This window comes from Benincasa hispida, chromosome 2, assembly GCF_027475165.1.
Source record: "Benincasa hispida cultivar pf3 chromosome 2, pf3_genome.v1.1, whole genome shotgun sequence".
Lineage (NCBI taxonomy): Eukaryota > Viridiplantae > Streptophyta > Magnoliopsida > Cucurbitales > Cucurbitaceae > Benincasa > Benincasa hispida.
The window spans coordinates 1,550,037-1,566,626 of NC_143479.1; the positions used below are offsets into that span (position 1 = coordinate 1,550,037).

At 37.1% G+C, this 16,590-nt stretch overlaps 1 pseudogene across 1 annotated transcript; it reads right to left on the minus strand.

The window, feature by feature from the left end:
- Positions 1–4,864: 4,864 nt before the first annotated feature.
- LOC120071156 (putative acyl-activating enzyme 17, peroxisomal) lies at positions 4,865–7,618 on the minus strand (annotated as a pseudogene). Its single transcript, XR_016527646.1, has 4 exons — positions 7,283–7,618; positions 6,239–6,367; positions 5,888–6,156; positions 4,865–5,310 (listed from the first exon to the last, which is right to left on the minus strand). The product of XR_016527646.1 is annotated as a putative acyl-activating enzyme 17, peroxisomal (transcript).
- Between the last annotated feature and the right edge of the window lie 8,972 nt (positions 7,619–16,590).

Genomic DNA, 16,590 nt, shown 5'->3' on the forward strand with positions numbered 1-16,590 from the left:
CTGTCGGTTCCTACATAAATCGACTAATAATTCCAACCGAATAAATAATATTTGGTCTTGTACATGTCAAGTATCTCAAACTTCCAACCAAGCTTTTGAAATATGTAGAATTTACCTTCTCTCCTCCACCTTGCTTGGTGATTTTGACTCCACATTCCATCGGTGTTCCAACTGGATTAGCATCATTCATATTGAACTTCTTGAGCACTTCTTTAGTATAGCCCTCTTGGGATATAAAAATCCCATCTTCACCTTGTTTGACCTCGATCCCAAGATAGTAACTCATGAGACCAATGTTCATTTCAAACTCCTTTGCCATCTCTCTTTTGAACTCATCAAACATGCTAGGATTGTTTCCAGTAAATACTAAATCATCAACATATAAACAAATGATTAGTATGCTTTCACCTTGCATTTTGATGTAGAGGGCATGCTCATAAGGACACTTCATATACTTCTTCTCTTGAAAGTACTTGTCAATCTTCAAATTCCATGCTCTTGGTGCTTGCTTTAAACCATAAAGTGCCTTCTTCAATCGAAGCACTTTATCTTCTTCACCATTAACTTCATAACCCAATGGTTGTTCCACATAGACCTCTTCCTCAAGAATTCCATTCAAGAATGCCGATTTGACATCCATTTGATGTATCTTTCAATGATTATGGGCTACCAAAGCAATAATCAAACGAATAGTTTCAAGGCGAACAACAGGGGCAAATACCTCATCATAGTCAATGCCATATCAGTGGCTATACCCTTTCACTACTAGTCTCGCCTTATGCCTCTCAACATCGCCATTGACTTTTCTCTTTGTCTTGTATACCCACTTCACTCCGATCGGTTTGTGCCCTTTTGGAAGCTTGGTCAACTCCCATGTGTCATTTTTCTCTATCGCTCGAATTTCTTCATCCATTGCATCCATCCATTTCTTGCTTGTAATGGCTTCTTGGAAACTAATGGGCTCACTATCACCAAAAAGACAATAAAGAATTATGTCATTTTGATTTTCATTTACCTCATTAAGTTCCCATAGACTTCGAGTTCCTCTTGGGCCAATTTCGTTCTCCGAGTCGCTGGATGAACCTTCAGATGATGATCGATCGGTCGAATGAGGTGGCACTGGAATGGGCAAACCTTCACCCATTTCATCCATGGTCGGCTCATTTTCATCGTCTTCTTCAAAATATGGAAGGAAATCATACTCCTCCTCTTGTATATTCCAATCCCAAGAGGCTTCCTCATCAAAAACAACATCACGACTAATAATTACCTTACCATTCAAAGGATTGTAAAGACGATAACCCTTTGAACTTGCATCATAGCCGATGAAGACGAGTTTCTCGCTTCGATCATCGAGCTTGGTCTTTTTTTCTTCTGACACATGAGCATATGCAATACTCTCAAACACCTTGAAGTGACCAATCCCGGGCTTTCTTCCATTCCATGCTTCTTGAGGCGTCTTGTCAAGCACACTTTTGGTTGGTGTTTGATTTGTCAAATAAACCGCACAAGCTACGGCCTCCGTCCAAAATTCCCTCGGCATCTTCTTTGTCTTGAGCATGCTTCTTGCCATGTTCAAGATTGTCCGATTCTTTCTCTCCACCACGCCATTTTGTTGCGGTGTCCTTGGGACTGTTAACGGATATCAGATGCCTTTTTCATCACAAAATTGTTTGAACTCATTTGATGTGAATTTACCACCTCGATCGGTTCTCATGGCCTTGATTGTAAGGTTGCTTTCATTCTCCACACGTGCCTTAAATCTCTTGAAGATTTCAAATACTTCTGGTTTTTCCTTCAAAAAGTACACCCATGTTTTTCTTAAAAAATCATCAATAAAGAGAAGGAAATATTTACTTTTACCATGAGACTCTGGTTTGATCATTCCACACACATCGGCATGGATGAGTTCTGAAGGCTTCTTTGCTCTTGTCATAGACTCCTTCAGAAAACTACTTCGATGATGTTTGCCAAGCAAACATCCTTCACACACTTGGTTTGGCTTGTGAATGTATGGTAAACCTCACACCATCTTCTTCTTCGACAAATCTTCTAGACTTCCAAAATTGAGGTGCCCGAACCCTAGATGCCATAGCCAAGAGAGATCTTCATAACACGTCTTCAAGCATTTTGGAGCATCATTACATATATTCAAAGGAAACATTCAGTTTTTGGTCATGGAGACTTTAGCAATAAGTCTCTAATGATTATCCCTCAAATACAAACAATTTTTTTTCATTTGAACTTCAAAACCTTTCTCTAACAATTGTCCTACACTCAATATATTATTTTTTACATTGGGAATGTAATAAACATTTGTGATATATTGATTTTCTCCATTTTTTAACCAAATGAGAATTTTATCTATTCCTTTGATGGTGGCCAAAGAATTGTCTCCAAAGGCAATATTACCTCTCTCCATCTTGTTCAACTCTACAAACATCTCGCGTTTTCCACACATGTGATTCGAGGCTCTTGTGTCAAGATACCATATACTATCTTGACTCTCTTCTTCTCCCTTTAGAACCATAAATAAGGTTCCATTCTCCTCTGCATAATTGGATTGCCCTTGATGGGCTTTTGATGTGCCAGCGATTGATCAGTCCTGATGCTTTTGATCAATCGACTCTGTTTGAAATGAGTAACACCCATTCGCATAATGTTCATATTTGTTACAATTATAACATTTTACCTGAGATTTATCTCTCCCGGTCCTTCCACCACATCTTCCACGATCTTGACCTCCTCTTCCTGTTGAGGATTCAGACGAGTTTTGAGAAACATCGGTGTTGGCTTCACCTCTTCCACCATGGCCTCGACCACCACGACCTCTTCCACATCCACGACTATTCTCCTCCTCGATTTTGAGTTGGAGAAGTTGTTCAACGGTCTCTATTTGCTCCATCCTCCTTTTCTTTTTCTCCTCATAGGCTTGTAACGAGCCTATAAATTGTTCAATTGTCATGTTCTCGAGATCCTGTGTCTCCTCGATCGTCCTGGCGATAATCTCGAACTTTGTATTTAGGCTTCGTAGAACCTTCTCAATGACACGAACATCGGTGATTTCTTCACCATTCCGTCTCAATTGGTTGACGACAACCATTACTTTTGTGTGATATTCCGCTATCACCTCCGTCTCATTTATTTGTAAAGATTCAAACTCACCACGTAAGGTTTGCAACTGTACCTTTTTCACACGATTGGCTCCTCTATGAGTCGATTGGAGCTTGTCCCATGCCGCCTTTGTTGTCTCCGCATTGGCGATGGTCTCACACGTATCTTCGTCCACCGATTGGTACAAGATATAAAGGGCCTTCTTGTCCTTCTTTCTTGTCTCCTTTAACGCATCTCTTTGCGCTTGATTGGCTCCAGCTTCTGCCTCTTGGAAACCGTTCTCCACGATCTCCTATACGTCTTGTGCTCCTAGTAACGCTTTTATCTTGATGCTCCAATTGTCATAGTTGAGCTTGGTAAGCATTGGTAGTTGAAGTGAATCTATCCCACCGTTGGACATTTTTCTCTCAATATTTTCTACTAGCTCTAATACCACTATGTTACAAAAAAACGTGGAGGACAAATATGAAAAATGAGAGATATATTTTCCATTCAACTAAGCATGCCTTTATATAGGCTTACAAACATAACCATAGGAATGCCAATGGTTACAAAAGTCTCATAACTCACATAACTCCTATAACTTAAAAATGTCATCAAATGCTCATAACTCACATAACTCCTAAAACTCATAAATCACTATTGGTTACAAAAAACTAAAAGTTACAAAACCCAAAAGTCACACTAAATGCCACAAATAAAGTTTAATAATGACAAACGTTTCAACAAAGCATGCCAAGAAATATCTCCATCTCGTAATTTCATGCTAAAACCAGTGCCCTTGGTGAGGATTACAATCGCTAGAGGTGACTGAGCATCTACAACTCAGCTGCAATGTTGAACAAATTACTGGAGCATTTTAGTGTTTAGGAAAAGGGAAAAGATTAGATATTTGACTCTACGAAGAAGATATTGTAACCTCACCTGTACAAGGGTATGCTTTTATCTCCACGAATGATAAGATCCTGAATTTTTCAGGTAAGATAAAGAGGGTTTTAATTGAAACAATTGAATACAAAAATGTAAGAGTGAGTATAAAATGTTACTTTTGGGTTAACTAGTGTGTAATTAGTAGTTTGGATTTAATTCATTGTTTGTTTATTTCATCGTAAGCTATAAATGGCCAGTATTATAAGGGAGCTTTTGCTTTTGAATATTATTTGAAATAGAAGTTTGTCCATAGAGAGTGTTCTCTCAATTTTTAGGATGAATTTTCTTCCTTGTTTGGCCATAAACTTGGCCTAATCATTAATCCACTGCATCTATTAGTATTAGAGCCTCCGGATGTTTCCAAGAAGGTAAGATTACGAAACCATGGATGGTGGTCAAAGACAACAACTTCAACAATGGACTGCCCACCAAGAAGAGGCTATTTAAAGACGATACATAGCTCTACAATAAAATATACAAAGAACTAATCAAACCCAAAGTCCTAATTAAGTACTAATTACCCGAGATTAGCAACTAAATCAATATTAACTACATCTCATCCTACATCAGCAAGTAACATCATCTTAAGATCGCATGTCAAGCACATGCCAAATCCTCTGTTAGTCGGTTTTATGCAGCATTTGATTAAATATGACTTGGTCAACATGATATGCACTCTAAATTCATAAGAATCAGGTAGAAAAATTTACACGGATGAAAATATACATTGGGGATTAGGAGGAGAGAGATCACAACATCGGGTAACCTCATTCATCTTCGTGTTATCATGTAATCCCCTCCTAGGCACACAAGCCAATTCTTGAATATATCTTAACATTCCATGCCTCCATGGAGGAATCTCTTTGTTGAGCTGGGAAGCATGTGAGATTGATTTGATAGCATGCTACATATTGTTTAGTTTACATCGATTGAACAAAATTTTTAGAAAGAAACCACTGAAACCCAGCTCAACCTTTTCAAGTTCAACATTTGAGACAATAAACCACAGAAACTAAAGCATTTCAAGACTTGATGCATCTCTTTTCTATAGAAGACTTGCACTTTCCTGAGTAAATATAGCTTTTGCTTTTGATATATTGAGTCTTGATGATATTTCACGTGCAGCAACTATCAGCTATGGATACCACATGACCAGCCAGAACTATGGCAAGATAGATGACCACAGAATTAACATTCATTGGCATGTCAATTGCTATTGCAGTTCCTTTCTCGAAACCTAATGAGTTAAGGGCATGTGCAATTAACCTACAAAATTTAAACCCGGCAGAATTATTTGGTAAGAAAGGACCTTTAGTGATGCACCAGTATTGCAATATATGAATCAAATCACTTGAAAGATACTATTGCTATAAAAAATATAAATGCTAACATTTCCCTAAAGCAGAACACGTTGGCATAAAATATATATAGGTAAGAAGTGTTCGAAGCATGTCTACCAAATGTTGATCCTATTTTGAATATGTACAAGTGTCCAAGTGTCGGATGCGGACATGCTAGCTAAACCAAATTGTCCATGCTTCTTAGTCTGTAATACTCCACTATCACTAAGGGAACAATTCATAAATACTTAACTGACAAGGTCATAAGAAAGGAATGTTTGAATTTGAATTGAATAAGCTGACTTCATGAGATGCCTCTTCGATGGGAATGGGAAAGGTAATGCTATTGCTAAGATGCAGAGTATGCTTAATATGTACAAGAAACAAAGCTTGTCACCCTGCTGATATTTAATAGTGATCCATATATTCCAAAAACTCTGTGAAGGAATACACTAGCCCGTAATTGTGAAATATACAAGCTAATGATGTAGACAGTAGCATACCAAACCTCTGTACGCAATTCTCCAACAGTCAATCTCTTCACAGGCCGGTTATCACTTCCTTCATCACGCCAAATGATTGCTACATCATCTAAACTCCTGTTTTTATTTAAAGACAAGCAATTTTTAGCTGGATTAAATACTGCTCCAGGAAGCCATTGACAACCAGGACTTGGAGACTGGCTTTCTGGAGATCCATTCATTTGCAAGATACATTTTGGAGGTCTAGAAACTGTTATGTGCATCTCATCTAGCACAGTTCTCCAATAAACCTGACAAACAGAAGACAAGTTTAATCCAAACATTAATAGAAACAAAGTTGGATTACAAACTTTAATTTAAAACTCACAGTACCTCGGGGTTTGAGACCGAAACTCCTGAAAAGAAGAGAAACTTGATAACGGGTCTCTATAATTTGACCCCAAAAACTCCTTTCCTCGCCTCTCTAATAGCTGGCCAACATTGGTGAACGCCGCATTCTCCCTAATCACGAATGTGAATCAAATGAGATTTCACTGTATCTTTTGCTAACAATCTAAATAGAAAAAAAAATTGCAGGAATCTTAACACCCCACGTGATATTTATTATGATTATAACGTTTTTCAGTAGTGCTAGCGGCTAGTTCAAATAATTAAGAAAAGCAAGTCAATCTTTGATTACCCGCCATAGCCAAGCCAAGACGTTGGTAGCCCCTATTTGATAATAATTTTATCTTTAAAATTTATACTTGTTTCCTCTCGATCTCAATTTCTTTACTATAGTTTTCACATTTCTTTAATACACAACTGAATTCCTAGTAAATTTTCAAAAACAAAAATAAGTTTATTAAAAACTATTTTTTTTAGATTTCAAATTCTGGTTTAGTTTTTGAAATCATTGGTAAATAACCATAAAAAACTTTAGAAGTGGAACTAGTATTTATAAGTTTAATTTTAAAAAACTAGAGATAAAAAAGTTATCAAAGGCACAATCTTATGGAGGTGGTAAAAGAGCATCCACACAATAATAGAGCCATGGAAAAAGGCTTAGTGGGAGGTTTCTCTCTCAGTATTTGGAAACTATAATTCAGTATATTCCCATAGAAAACTCGCCATCTTTACTCTGCTACATTGAAAACCAGTTCGTTCTTCAATTTTCCATTTCGCTACATACTTGAAATTTGGAAACACCCTCTTTAATATTTCGACAAGTAAAACAATCCCCATATCGACGTTTGGTTACATTACTAATAAATAACTCTGTTTTCCAGTCCTATGCACCTCTTGATTCGATATTACCCAATACATCTGTTAAAATAACCATCGTAATCATAAAAGCTAATTGAAAGCATTCAGCACATAGCTGTTGCTAAAATCAAAGACTTAATTGAAAAGGCTAAAGTATTAAGAGGAACTCACGGCTCGGGAATCCAAGTAGGCGGGTCAGGACCATAGTGTTTGTAACATCCGTAATACATCATCTGGTGGAAGGAGAAGGGAAGTTCAGGGCTAAGAACTCGCTTGGAGATATGGCGCCAAGTCTCAGGAGTGCCATTACCGTAGCTTTGTATGATTTCTGTGAGAAGTCCATGGAGTTTCTCGGCAACTTCAGAAGCAATCCCGAGAGCTTTGATGTCGATCACAGAAATGGAGTCCAAAGTTTTGTGATCCATTGGGGAAGCAATCCACTGAGATTGAGAGATAACTGTTGAGAACGTTTCATCCATTATTCATGTCTGTTGTCATGGTTTTGTTGGAAAATATTAAAAGGATACTATACTTTTGAAACCATTTACGAAAATATCGTTGTTTTCAAATTATTTGTAAAAATATTGTTGTTTTAAATAAGTCGAGGTTGAAAATTCGACCTAGATAAGTCGAATTTTGAACCCTCGACCTTTTTTTTTTTTAGGAAAATATTGTTGTTTTCAAACGGATTCTGTTATCTCAGCAAGTCTGACTAAATAAGGAGCTAATGAATCTCCTTCTTTTTGCCGCTAACGAGCTAACAAGCTAATAAAATTCGAGAGCGAGATTATAAGAGACAGCGAGAGTTTGAGAGAACGAGATTTTGAGCGAGAGCAAGAGCGTGATCGAGAGCGTGAGCAAGAGCAAGAGCGAGAGCGAGATTTTGATAGAGAGCGAGAATACTGTACAAATTTCCCTTTTTTTTTCCTTTTTAATTATTACACATTCCACCTTCTTCTTTCTAATCATTTCTTCTTCTTTTTTTTTTTTTTTTTTTTAATTTTCCATTTTATAAAAAAAATTCTAAAAATATTTATTATTTTATTTAAACTCTAAAAAGAATAAATTAAAAATAATAATAACTCATAAAAATAAAAAAAATGTAAATTAAATATCTCATTTATATAAAAATAATTACAAAAATCAATGTGTCCCACAAGGCGGACGTCGTCGATTTCGAGCTGGTTGTCGTCGTCGACTTCGAACTTGAGGTTGCTCGGGTTCTTCTTGATGTTGCTCTGGTACCTCTGCAGACGCTTCATAATATAAATATTCATTATGCTCTCCACGACCCCGACCATGTCCATGCACATATGAAGACGAAAGACCAGCCTCTGAGTCATAATGTCCTGAACCAAATGCTAGCATCATCATCATCGGACTAACATAATCAGTTTGACTCTGCGTCTGCGTCATAGGGGGCAAATCTTCCACATTATGTGCAACCTCATCAAACTCATCCTCTTCCCGAACAGGTCCTCTACGTCTAGGAGCTGGTGGAGGAACAATAGGTATATCGTACATATAATGAATTTTCTCCATATACCTTTGGTTGTCACTACATATAGCAAGAACCTGGTTCGGATCATTCGCAACCTCACAGAGTCTACTGTTGTTCGATCTCTGTGAATTATAAAAAAATTAGACAATATTTAAAATAAATTTAAATTAAAAAAAATAGATAATTTCATTCATTTACCAGATGACCCACAGTTGCTCCCGGACGAGTGACGTAGCACCTTGTGATATTATCATACCAATGAATATATTCTGGAGTGACATTTATGTCAAATTGTTCAAGAGAAACCCCAACTGCAATAAACCTTATACGATAGTGCCATCGCACTACCAAATGTGTAACTTTTTTGGACCAATCTCCAGTCCTTAGGTCAATATCATGCAGTACGGGTTCAGTATTACAAGGCGATGGGATATCCTACTGAAAACCGAATTGTCTCATCACCCTGTCAGAAAGATGCCACTCACCAATGTGAAAACATATGAGAGGACTCATCGTCCGCCATATGTTTTGACCATTCGTACAAAAATTAGGCAAAGTATGCACAATAATTTTGTACGGCTCCCAAATAACCTAAAACACAAAATATTATATTAATACACCTTAAATTTTTCAGTAAAAAAAGTGTTTAGTTCGAAAGATTGTGTTGATATATATTAAGCTCAATTAGAAAACAATTTGTATGTGCTAAGACCGTTAGCAAAAAATTTTCTCCATAACATAGAGATGTTTAAAACTTTCGTAACTCAAAACAAATGACTTAAAGTTTCTCATAAAGAAAAAGCTCAAATTTGGCACCTACGTTTAGGGCACATCAATCTCAATAGGATTGAGAGGTTAGTGAAGAATGGACTTCTAAACGAGTTAGAAGAAAATTCTTTACTTCTGTGTGAGTCATGCCTTGAAGGCAAAATCACTAAAAGACCTTTTACTGGAAAAGGTTATAGGGCCAAAGAGCCTCTAGAGTTAGTGCATTTAGACCTTTGTGGTTTGATGAATGTATAAGCCAAGGGAAGCTACGAGTACTTCATCACTTTCACTGATGATTATTCGAGGTATGGGTACGTTTATTTAATGCAACATAAGTTTGAATCCTTTGAAAAGTTCAAAGAGTTCAAGGCCAAAGTTAAAAATTCATTAAGTAAAACGATTAAAACGCTTCGATCTGATCGAGGTGGAGAGTTTTTGGATTCTGAGTTCCAGAACTATATGATAGAATATGGAATCGTTTTCTAACTCTTAGCACCTAGTACACCTCAACAAAATGGTGTAGTAGAGAGGAGAAACAGAACCTTGTTGGAAATGGTTCGGTCGATGATGAGTCATGCTTTCTTACCGTACTCATTTTGGGGTTTTGCAGTAGAGACTACCACTTGCATCCTAAACTGTGTTCCCTCCAAGAGTGTTGCCAGAATACCTTTGGAGTTGTGGAACGGGTGTAATGCTAGTTTATGTCACTTCCACATCTGGGGTTTCTCACCACATATGCTTGAGGCTAATCCTAAGAAATTGGAACTACGTTCGAGGTTGTGCCTATTAACAAAGTATTTGTATCGACAAATGCTACTTTTCTTGAGGAGGATCATATAAGGGAGCACAGTCCTAGAAGTAAAATCTTGTTGAGTGAGCTTTCCAAAGAAACTACTGAAACTTCAACAAGAGTTGTTGAAGAGTCTGCTACCTCAACAAGAGTTATTGATGGAAGTTCATCTAGTAGATCAAATTCACCTCAAGAGTTGAGGGAACCTCAACATAGTGGGAGGGTTGTGAACCCACTTATTCGCTATATGGGTTTAACTAAAATCCTAGCTATGGTAGCTGATGGTGAGGTTGAGTATCCAAAGTCTTACAAGAAGGCAATGGAGGATGTTGACAAAGGGTTATACCCAGGTAGAGGGAGTTAACTATGAGGAGACTTTCTCACCTGTTGCCATGCTTAAGTCTATCCGCATCCTCCTATCCATTGCCTCATGTTATGACTATGAGATATGGCAAATGGATGTCTAGACTATTTTTTCTGAATGACAATCTTAAGGAGACCATTTATATGGTGCAGCCCAAGGTCAAAAGCAAAAGGTTTGCAAGCTGAATTGGTCATTTTATGGATTGAAACAGGCATCTCGATCTTGAAACATAAGGTTTGATATTGCGATCAAATCTTATGGCTTTGACCAAAACATTGATGAGCCTTGTGTCTACAAGAAGATTGCCAACAGTTTAGTAGTTTTCCTAGAGTTGTATGTAGACAATATCCTATTCATTGGGAATGACATAGGTTTACTGACTTCAGTTAAGAACTAGCTAGCGACCCAATTCCAAATTAAAGATTTGGGAGATGCTCAATTTGTTCTTGGGATTTAGATTTTTCGGGATCAAAAGAACAAAATACTAGTACTATCTCAGGCATCGTACATTGATAAGATGTTGATCAAGTATTGGATACAAAACTCCAAGAGGGGCCTATTGCCTTTTCGGCATGAAAGTTACTTTGTCTAATGAACAGTGTCCTAAGAAATCTCAAGAGGTTGAGGAAAAGAGACGGTCCCCTATGCATCTGTTGTTGGTAGTTTGATGTACACGATGTTATATACTAGACCTGACATCTGCTACGTTGTAGAGATAGTCAGTAGGTATCAGTCTAATCCATGACAGGGTCACTAGACAGCAGTCAAGAACATCATCAAGTATCTTCGGAGAACGATGGACTACATGCTTGTGTATGTTCTATGGATTTGATCCTTACAGGATATACAAACTCTGATTTTCAGACTGATAAGGATTCTAGGAAATCCACTTCAGCATCAGTGTTCACCATTAAGGGAGGGGTTGTAGTTTGGCGAAGCACCAAGCAAGGGTGCATTGCTGACTCCACCATGGAGGCTGAGTATATAGCGACTTGTGAAACTTCTAAGGAGGTCGTTTGGCTCAGGAAGTTCCTAACTGATCTGGAAGTTGTTTCAGACATATCTAGGCCCATCACTATTTATTGTGATAATAGTGGTGCTGTGGCGAATTCTCAAGAGCCTCGGAGTCATAAGCGTGGCAAGCACTTAGAGCGAAAATACCATCTCATCCGAGAGATTATGCATTGAGGGGACGTGATTGTCACGAAAATAGCTTCAGAGCACAACCTTATTGATCCATTTACGAAGGCTCTCACGGCTAAAATGTTTGAGGGTCACCTGCAAAGTATGAATCTATGGGACAGACCACGGCAGGAAGTGGGAGATCTTGTACTGGTCGTTTATGCTCTAGTTTATTGTTTTGTGTACTTGTAATGATATTATCTTGTACACTCCACTAGCTTTAGGAAAAGTGGGAGATTGTTGGGTTGATGTCTTAAATCTCGTAGGGTCTAGTAGTTTGTAAACACATGTATAAATAAACGTTTTGTGATTTATAATATGAGATATTTTATTCATTCCAGTCTATGAAATATGAGATATTTTAGTTGCTTTAACCACAAACCAATAAACTAAGATCCATGATTATCTTGTAACTTAAGCATGTATGTGAATACATACAGGTGGATCGTGCTTTAAGTGATAACCTAAATGGTTTGTAGTATATGGATAAAGGAGGGAAACCTTATCCTGGTGACATTACGAATGTGGCCCGCTTTGTAGGTGTTACAAATATTGTAAAGTGCTACAAAAAATCTGATCCTGATCATTCATGTATTAGACATACGAGCGGAGATACTCTATACAAAGAAGTTTGTATAAGATGAGACCACAAATTGTTTAGTCTTGTTATATAACTGCGTTCATAATTGAGACTTTCATTTCACTAGGATGACTATAGGTAACATGACCTTAATTTTGAGTGAGTTGTGAACTCTTGCCTATGAGGGCAGTCCTTTGATTTGTATAGGTGAGAGTGACCAGATCGCCGACTCAAACCTACCACTTTTGGGATTCGTCTGATTGGGGAGTTGAGAACTCAGCTACATAAGACGGAATTCACTTTTTCCTCGAAGTAGGGGTAAATAGATAAATTGCTCCTTTAAAAGCTGATTTTGGGGCTTAAACAATGTGACATCACACCTTCTCTTGGCCTAAGAAGGGTTTAATCATAGTGGGACTATGATATATTGTTCATTAGAGAAATCGGTGATACTTAAGAAGTTAGATGTAACTACAGGGGAAAAACGGTAAATTGGCCTGACTGTATTATGAGCGATTTGTGAAGGGTCATCGTACTATTGATTAGTTATATCCAATGGATGCAAAAATATATCTGTAGTGTGAAGAGTGTTGTTGTCAGTCTTTAGTGAAGTGCCCGACAGTTAACAGATGGTGGATTTTGTGCTTAAAAAGTTCAGTTAGTTATGTGGAGACATGCAAGTGGAGGCATCCTATACAAAAAGTTTTTAAAGACCATACCACAACATGATTAATCTCTCTTTATAACATCGTTGACTAAAAAGATTAACATTTCATAGCATGACCATAGATAACTCAATCTCAATCCTAAGTGAGTTATGAACTCCTGTCTATGAGGTAGTCCTTTGATTTGTATGGATGAGAGTGACCCAATTCGCCGATTTAATAAACCTATTATTTTGGAGATTTTTTCAAGTAGGGAGTTGAAAACATAGCTACCAAGATGGAATTTGCTCATTCCCATCTTTAAGGTAGATGAATTGCTTCCTTAAAGGCTGATTGTGGGTCTTAAACAATGAGGTTTCACCCTTTTATTGGTCCAAGAGGGATTTAGTTTATCGTTGGACTATAAACTGATTGTTCCTTAGAGAGATTGGTGGTACTTAAGGATTAAAAGGTAATTACAGGGGTCAAATAGTAATTTGACCCAGATGTAGTTACGAGTAATTCATGAAGAGTTGACTTATTGATAATTGGTTTTATCCACAGATACAAAAATATTCTACAGTGTGAAGAGTGTAGTTGTGAATCTTTAATAGAGTGACCCACATTTAATGAATATTGATAAATTTAATTAAAGAGTTTAATTAATTAATCTTGAATTATCGGAGCTTCTAATCTGTAGGACCATTAGGTCCCCTTGTTAGCTCACTAAGGATAAAATAAGGATTATTTAGTTTTGAAAAATTTTGAATTGTTCAAATTATAAGGGAATTTATGTTAATTGTGAAGGGATTGAATCCCAATACAGAAGTGTTTTATCGCTTTTTGTATTAAATTGGGATGGAAAAATCATTTAATTAATTTTACATAATTAAAATAGGTTATGCATATAAATTTTCAGTTAAAAAAAAATTACCTTCGAAAACCAATTTCTTCAAAAGAATCCTCTGCATGATCCTCCAAGGTCACGAACGAACACCATCAAGAGATCTTCTCTGCTATTCTCTTTGGACAAGGAGACTGTTGGGAACCTTTGTGGAATTGAAGGAAGAATTCAGAGAACCCTTTCTCTTTATGTGACTTGATGGAGAATTGGTGTGAGGTTGTGAGGGAAAGGCAAAGAGGGAAAAGGTAATTGCCCCTCTCCCATGTTTCCCTCTATTCCACTTTCCTACAATGCATGAGAGTTTAAAATTAAACTAATATAATGAAATTAATTAATTAATTAATTAATAATTAATTAATAAAATATATAATATTTAAATTAATTAATTTCAATCATATTCTAAATATGCATCTCTCACATAACCTATAGTTTTAATATGAATCTTATTCAATTAATTATAACCTATAGTTTTAATATAAATCTAATTTCTATTAATTTAATATTTGAATCTTATTCAAATATTAATACTCTCATGTTACATAGTTTAATTTTGAAACTAATTCAAAATCAACTATATATTATGCTAATTGTATTGATGCATGGAAAATGGAGTAAATAAATATGCATTTATCGTTCGTTCTCCATGCGTCGCTGGTCATGCATTGGACTAAGGGGTATGCAATATGCGTCGAAGAATCCAATCGATGACCAAATTCCTGCCATAAGTTTTCTTGCTCTCTCGCCAAGTATAACGAGATCGCAAGTTTCTCGGATGATCCGAGGTCAAACTCAGGGACTTGTAGCTAAATGTTATGAAGTAAAGTGTTTGCAACGAAGAATAAAAGAATATTGAAGGTTATGGGCTATACGCTACTCCTACTCCTAACTAACAGATTAAGCATTGGAAGTATGACTATGAGAGATAGAGACACGACAACTGTTAACGCGTAATAAAATGCATGGAAAAATAGATAAAATGGCAGGGATGACTTCACCGTATCACTAAGCTTGATCGCAAGGGTAACCCCAGTCAACATAAGCTATGCGATTATGTTACACACACTAAACAAAGACGCATGTGATATATATGCGATAGTGTCGAGAGGCCTTATGTCTAAGTCTCTATTCTTGCTCATGTGCTCCCACACATAAACAAGATGACCGCATACCACTATATCCTACTTCTGGATGCATGCGATGTGACCACATACTTTCATATCCTATCTATAGGGTGCACATGCTGTGTAATAGCAAACAGAGCTTATCTCTAAGCCTCTATTCTTGCCTATGCGATCCCATATGACTCTCTCAAGCCTAGATTTGGTTTTTAGACTACTCTCTCAAGTATGCCTAAATGATGAATGATACGCTCATAAGACAAGGTAATCACATAAACATGGTTGACATAAGATTATTCCTATCTCTAGGAACACTACTTATTTTGCTTAATGAGTTCCACCACTTACTCTCCTGGGCAGTTAGCTACCGCTGATCAGCTCATAAACAAGCATTGCTACAACATCACACTAAGCAAATAGGATTTTCTCACAATATTCGCGCAATGCACACCTCTCGGTGGTTTGCTACTTGCTTCATATGTCTATGCCGCATGATTAAGTATGCGATACTCTAGCAATCTTACTTAGTCTTTGTAGTGAAAGTAAAGGTGATAAGAAAATGAAGATGGAATCGAAGGAAATAAAGAAATGCATTGATTACAAAATGTATTAGTCTCTTAACCCACAATGTAATACAATATAGAGATAGAAGAGATATAGAGGGTCAGATGGGCAATGCCTTGCTTCCATCAGATATGTGTCAAGGCTATCGATGGTGCCATGGATGGGCGGTGGAGTAGTCTCTCTCGAGATCTATCTCCGGCGGAGCTCCGGTCATTATTTGGAATGGTAGGAGGAATGAAGAACTCTCAAGACTATCTTCTCACGCTTTCGTCTGGATCATAAGGGTCTGCTCGAAGGCAGAAGCTTGGATGATTTCAAGTTATGCTCTAAAGCTTCTATTTATAGAGCTTGATCGTCGACAGCATTAATGGTCCTTCTCTGAAATTCTGGAGCTAACGAGGTGATGGACCTGCTCTGAATCTCTACTGCTAACGGCGTGGTAGGTGAAATGTCAACATCACCTTTTGATACTCCCAAGGTATGCATTCATGTTTGGTTTCCGAAGTATCATCACATTCCACCTCCCTTGCGTTCATCCCTCTAACATGGCAATATGAGAAAAGTTTCTTCATAATCGACCCCTTCTATTTGGGTATAACCTTTTGTCACAAGCCTTGCTTTGAAGGTTTGAACCTTTCCATTTACACTTCTTTTCCTCTTATAGATCCGCTTACAACTTAAAGGTTTTACACCATTAGGTCGATCTATAAGATCCCAACCTGAATTGGAACATATAGATTCCATTTCAAGATCCATGATTCTAACCCATTCATCTTTATCAACATCTTCCATTGCTCTTTTAAAAGATAGTGGATCCTTAATGCCATTATTAGATATGATGACATGGACTTCTGTTAAACCCATATATCTCATAGGACGGGATATAAGCCTCCCATTACGATGAGACTCTTTCAACTCTTGAGAATGATTTTGACTAGATGTATTAGCACCATCAACAACTCTTGCTGATGTACCAACATTATCAACATCTTTCATTGAAGTATTGTTATTTTCATTGGAAATTTCACAAACTAATTTATTGCGTAGTTTGTGATCTCTTATGT